The sequence below is a fragment of the Macrobrachium rosenbergii genome, chromosome 23 (assembly GCF_040412425.1).
Source record: "Macrobrachium rosenbergii isolate ZJJX-2024 chromosome 23, ASM4041242v1, whole genome shotgun sequence".
NCBI classification, from domain to species: Eukaryota; Metazoa; Arthropoda; class Malacostraca; order Decapoda; family Palaemonidae; genus Macrobrachium; species Macrobrachium rosenbergii.
Window position 1 is genome coordinate 53,122,587 of NC_089763.1, and position 6,437 is coordinate 53,129,023.

A 6,437-nucleotide genomic window follows, 5' to 3' on the forward strand; every position below is an offset into this window, starting at 1 on the left:
ATTTGTTCAGTACTGAATGTGACTTGGCACTGACCATCTTGAAATGTATATTCCTTGGATGTTATGTCATATTCCCTGTAATGTCCATAATCTTGTGATATTATTTCTTGTACGAAGATAGTATAGCGGAATGTGTTGTTTTATCATTTGCAATGTCACAACTGTAAAACACCAGAACACAGATTCTATTATTATTTTTGTAAGCTTGAAACCTGAAGAACATTAAATGCAAAATATCGAGGGCAACACCACATTCAGAACAGCAAGGAGGAAAAGATGAGCTGCACAATCACTAAATAATGTGCTGCGTGTTTCTAATAAATTCACATTAAAGCAAAAACCAGTTGAAATGTTACTTATACACAAAACACACATGCGTATTATACTGTATATATATACACATACATATATATATATACATGTGTATATATACATACATGCATAAATATATATATTATATATATACATATATATTTTATATATATACTGTATATATATAATATATATATTAGTATAACTGTGTTACAGTTTCCTGTTTGGTTTTGCAGAGTTCATTGTCAAACCAAAGGTAACGTACTAAAGGTGTGTAATTATACATTTTAAAACATGACTGTCATGATGAAAAGACTGCTACTGATTTACTGATATGTGAATTATCATTGTTCATATCCCTTGTGCTTGAGGAAATTTCTAGCGCTAGCACTTATCGGTGTTTACCTCTGAAAACTGAATGACTTGTGGCCCTGCAGAGAATCGTAACCATTAGTTCCTTATTGGTAATAGGGTAAAGGGTTTGAATTGATTTATTTACATGAATTGTCTGTTACTTATCATTGATCTTTCAGTCACTGACCACTACTTTTTAGCTACCCCGACTGTTGTGTTTTACATCATGCCTTCGGTGCCCCACCAATGAAGTCGTTCCGTTACTTATGATACAGAAGTCTCATATACACTGATAACAGTCTTTTCACGCTTCTTAGACCCTTTATTTTACAGACATTTCTGTACTTTTCATATGCATCATATATAACTAAACTTATATATATGAATATATAATATCTGTTCATGTGCAAGTTACCAGTTGGTAATTGGGTGCTGTGTCTGTGTTTTAAATTGTCCTCTGTAGGTTATCCATATTTGGAGCTAATTAGGGATAATCTTTTAATAAGATTGTGCTTCCAATATGTACGCAAAGTTGCCAGTCCTCTGTGTACTCCAGCAAAGCACATCTGTTCTATAGGATTTGGCAAAATATCCACAATGAAAAGTTACGTGAATTCTATCATGAAATCGTTTTCAATTTTTACACGGAAGACAGACATGGCAATCCAACTGTCTCACTTCTGAGAGGCAGAATTGTGCCAAGTATCTATTCAGCAGATTGTTTTGTTCTTCTCATAGTGTACATATTATTAATTTACTTTTGACAAAATCGTATGATAATCGCCCTGGCAGTTTTATCCCTTGGTACTGCATTGGTCATGCTTGAGTACCATACGTTTACTGGTATTTATGTTGTCATTATGATGTTGAAATGTAATTCATTTATTTAACATATCATTTAAGTGCCATGTGTGACAGTCATGAAGTGAAATAAATTATTCATTGTTTTCTGGAAAATTTTTCATCCCTCATTCTCAGCTGAAAACTGATTGCACTTACAAGCATATCTCATATCGGTTTTGCTTGCAAATAATATAAAGGAAGTTTCTTTCAGAATGCTGTAGGACAAACAAAACCTTGCCTTCACAATATGTGGAGTGTCTCCAGCTCCTCAATATTTCGACAATTTTTCACTAATTACCACCTGAGTTGCAAAAGCGAATTTAGGTGTTCATATTTTGTAGTGCCAGTTCACTCTAGTAAAAGATGCATATACATATTCCATCCACTAAAATTAGAACAATTCTTAAAGCTGTGAATCTAAAACTATTTTATTCGTCATCATCAATAATCAGCATCTGCAGAACCTTTAAAACGATATCCATATATTTCACAGTCGGTCACTTTCAAATGTTCTGAGCTTTGGGCTAAAGACGCCTACTGTGAAGATTTTCTTTCAGAGGGATTTCAGAGCTTACGATGGCTAATCAGCCTTTTCTTAAATAGGATATTCACATAACCCAGTTACTTGAGTTCCACCCAGTTGAGTTATCCTTCCACGAATTATGTGAACACAATAAATGTTGAAATAAAATAGGTCCCTCCTCACGAAGGCATAAAAGGAAATAATGATACTGATTCGGCAGCCAAGGCTTCAATCACTATAACTAGTTTCAATATAATGTACATGTTCTTTTTGGTGATGTTACTATCTCTTTAACTAATCATCCTGTTCTCGGTTTGAAATTTCCAATCAACCTTGGATATCGGTGACGAAATAAGTAACAATCTCACAATAGCAATTACAGTATTTCAAAACATCTTCATTTATATAGAAAATAAATTTCCAAATACTTATAAAAGAAAAACATTCTAATTCCTAATGCATTGGGTGAAAAATAAAAATAATCCCTGGATGTCTGAATGTTTACGTGCTGAAGGGTTATCCACATACTAAGAAAAGCGCTAATCTGGGAAATTGCACTAAATAACCTTAAACCTTGGTTCTTAACCTTTTTTTTTTTTTGAACAACGGACCCCTTTGAGAATCTGAGGAAAGTTTTCGATCCCCCTTCCTATAAAAAACATTATTGTGATACAGAATACATCGTACAAGAAGCATTAAAAAAGGCTTTCCAAGGAATCTGTACAATATCAATGGCTACTCCCTGAACTAATACAGCACGTACTTCAAATTAATGACGGTAAATAGCTTCTACGGCCAACGTGATAAATAAATAAAAAAAAATATATAAACGAGTTCCATTTTTTCCCCAACAGCAACACGTAAGAAGAGGGACTCTCGATATGCGGGTAGTTTTGGCGGGAAATGTATAGTGTGTTTCGATTGGCTGCCAACGCCAACTGTAACTCGAATTCTGATTGGTTGCTTCATGTATGTTACCATGAAAGTCAGACAACTTTTATCAGTGTGGCCAAAGCACTAATGTTTAATGATGGTAATAACAAAGTCTCTTAATCTCTAAATATTGAAAATAAAATATATGAAAGCCTCATTTATGATTATAATAGCATTTTATTCTGTATTTTGTTTTGATAATAGAATAGTTTTTTATTCAGATTCTTCCATTAGTGTTTGTAAACATCGTTTGTCATTGTAACAACTATAAGGCGACCAATCAAGAGTTATAGTTGGGGTTAATTTTCATCACCAAATCGAAACGCGAAATTTATTTCCCGCCTAAACGGACAACGTATAGCGAGTTCCTCTCACTTTATGCGTTGCTGTTTGGAAGAAAGTGAAACTGTTGAATTTAGGACTAAATTGCACCTGAAAAGCCCATGCAAGAATTCTTGTTGTTATACTTTTATATAGGATATAAAATTGCTTGTACGGCAGCCCGCACACCGACGCAACCACTTGCAGGAAACTTATTACACGCAACTGTTCGCTTCCGATCGGTCGCCTTGAGGCCAGAGCAATTATTTTCTTATTTTCAACAATGTCGTCAGACGAGGAGGACGTGCTTTCGGGATAATGTCCAAGAAATTTCAAGTGCTTTTGTCAACTACTGTTGTACGAGATTGCGAAAGGCCAATAGCATTATCAAAAGCTGCTGCGTGCTGCATAGTTTTATAAAGAAAAGAGAAGGGCTTCATTATCAGATACATTTTCCTTCAGAGGACATGGGAGTATTAACAGAAACAACCAGTCTTTATGATGCACTACCAGCAAACTAGAAATTACTTGGCGAATTACTTTGTAAAACCTGAAGCAGCACTGAAAAAATACTATGTTCCGGACTAGAGTTGTAATTACCTCTTCAGTCTCTCTCTCTCTCTCTCTCTCTCTCTCTCTCTCTCTCTCTCTCTCTCTCTCTCTCTCTCTCTCTTATGAAATTTATGTCTGTGTAAATCTAATGCACATGACACATGGAGGCCTATTTCATTTTTTTTTGTATATTGCAATTTGTGAAAAAAATAAAATGTTACATACCCGTATCTTCTATTTCATTTGCCACTTGCTTCCATGCCTTTCTGTAAGAGTAGTTGTGAATGCACGGTTTTTCTATTTCTTGTACAAATTTAATGTTCCTGACTTGCTCGTCACTCGCCATTGCAGCAACAGGCATGGCCTTAGCGCTCGGAGGCACAGATCACCCTCTTCTCGGCGAGTTCGCCAAGCAACTGATCGGCATACGGCTTGCATAGTCAATTGCGCGGCGATCAGTTGCACGTGACCGCAGTTTCAGTCGCTTCGATGTGAGAGGTTCTGAAGAAACCAATGCGTCAGTCGCAATATCACAATTTTTAAAAGTAAATTGTATTTTTCCTAACTATACAAACCTGAGGTCCTTTACATTAGGAATTACTTTCAGCGTAGGCTGGAAACGGGCGTTGAACTTTCGAACAAGGTGGTTAGGCAGTTAACTACGATACGGGGGGCGGGGGTACCGCCTGCCCGGATGCAAACATTCCAATTTGCCTTTGGCCCAGGTATCAGACTGAGGGGTGGCATGAGGTGGGCATGAAATGTAAAGGACCTCGGGTTTGTATAGTTACGAAAAATACAATTTACTTTTAAAAATTGTGATTTGTTCCGACACGATATACAAACCCTCGGTCCTTTACATTAGGAAGACTCACTGGTTGGAGGGAGGATAAGTTAAGTATACCTTAGTTTAGGGAGGAATCTGAGTGTCTCCTAAAGTGACTGGAGTTCACCACACCTTGTCTTCCCTTCCTGGTCGATAGAGCGAGGAAGGGAAAACTGCCTCTGACAAAATGATCGGGTTGTAAGAAATGCGGGATCAATTGACAGACTTCTGGGCCCCTTTGCATGAAAGAGGAATTGACAGTTCATGCAAAGTAGGCTAGGAAGATCTTGGAGTCGGATGACATTAAGGCAATCACAATCATTGGGTTTGTCTTATTGTCATGGTCTCCTTCCCCCCCCCTCCCCCAAGGTCCCAGTGCTTGGCCCTTGGCCTAAATTCTATATGTGAATCTGATGTGTGTTAATTGAAATCATACACATGTAAATGTGTATGTGTACATAAAATGGTGTACTGTATATAGGTGTATGTGTATAAAAGAAATGAATATTTCATACATACAGAAAACGTATCTGCATTAGAGAATGGTATTCAAAATGCATCCTTAGTCTTGTTGGCCAGTAAAATACCCGAATTTCTTGACAGAAAAATGATCCATTCATATAATTTATTTCCATTGAAGGTGACACTGACCACTAAGAAATGTCCTCTTAGTTCCACCAACCAGCCAATGGTGGAGAACCTTGCAAGCTTTGTAGCCAGGGGAACAAGGCTTCATTCAGCCAATGAGGAGAGCCAATAGAACAGTCAGACATGTTGGAGGTGCTGATTGGTCAAGAGTAAATGATCGCCAGGTGAGGGATTAGTTCAGCCTTGAAGAGGCTTTTGTGGTGTTAAGGTGTCGGGGGACCAGTTTGTACCAATTTTTACAGTTAGTGGACGCCATATTTCTCGATATATTGGCTTGTTTACCTCTGCCCGTCTCTGACGATATCTTGTAAGTAGGTGTTGCTTTTCCTGCGGTTTCAGTTTAGGAATATGTTAACATCCAATTTGTACCAGTTTTTTGTAGTTGGAAGACGCCATATTTCTAGATATATTGGCTTCTTTGTACTTAACAAATGGGCAAGACTGGATTACTAGGGTCTCTCTCAGACAAAATATTGTAGGTAGGTATTCCTTTTCCTGTGCTTTTCTATTTAGGAATACGTTATCAGGTGTTTGATGTTGTATCATTGCTGAATCAACAATGGTCTGGTAATCAGGGAGTGGTTTTAGCTGGTGATTGAGAATATTCCTTAGTGAAACGTTATTAAAACTTGGTAATATATCATGATATTGTATTAACATCCAGCGTTGCTTGATGCTGCATCATTGCAGGATCAACAAATGGTCTGAGGGACCAGCAAGTGATTTTACCTGGTGAATTAAAAAGTTTCCAAGTGAAACTTTAGTAAAACTTGGTAATAAATCATGATATTGTATTAACATCTAGTGCTGCTTGATGTTGCATCATTGCAGGATCAAAAAATGATCTGGTTATCAAAAATGATCTGGTAATAAGGTCGTAGGAAAAAAATTCACAGTTTTGGCTCGGAAAAAAGTCAAAGAAAAAAATTCACATTAATTTATGGTGGCCAGTAATAAGGTCGCAGGGGAAAAATTCTCAATATTTCTTGGGGGTCATTATCTTTATGATATTTAGTCTTTTGTTTGTTTATACGAAAATCCCCAAGGGGCTTGCACTGAACACGCCGTAAAGGTGGGTACATACCGAGTTAAAACCCTTGGGGTCACTGTCTAGTAAAGATTATT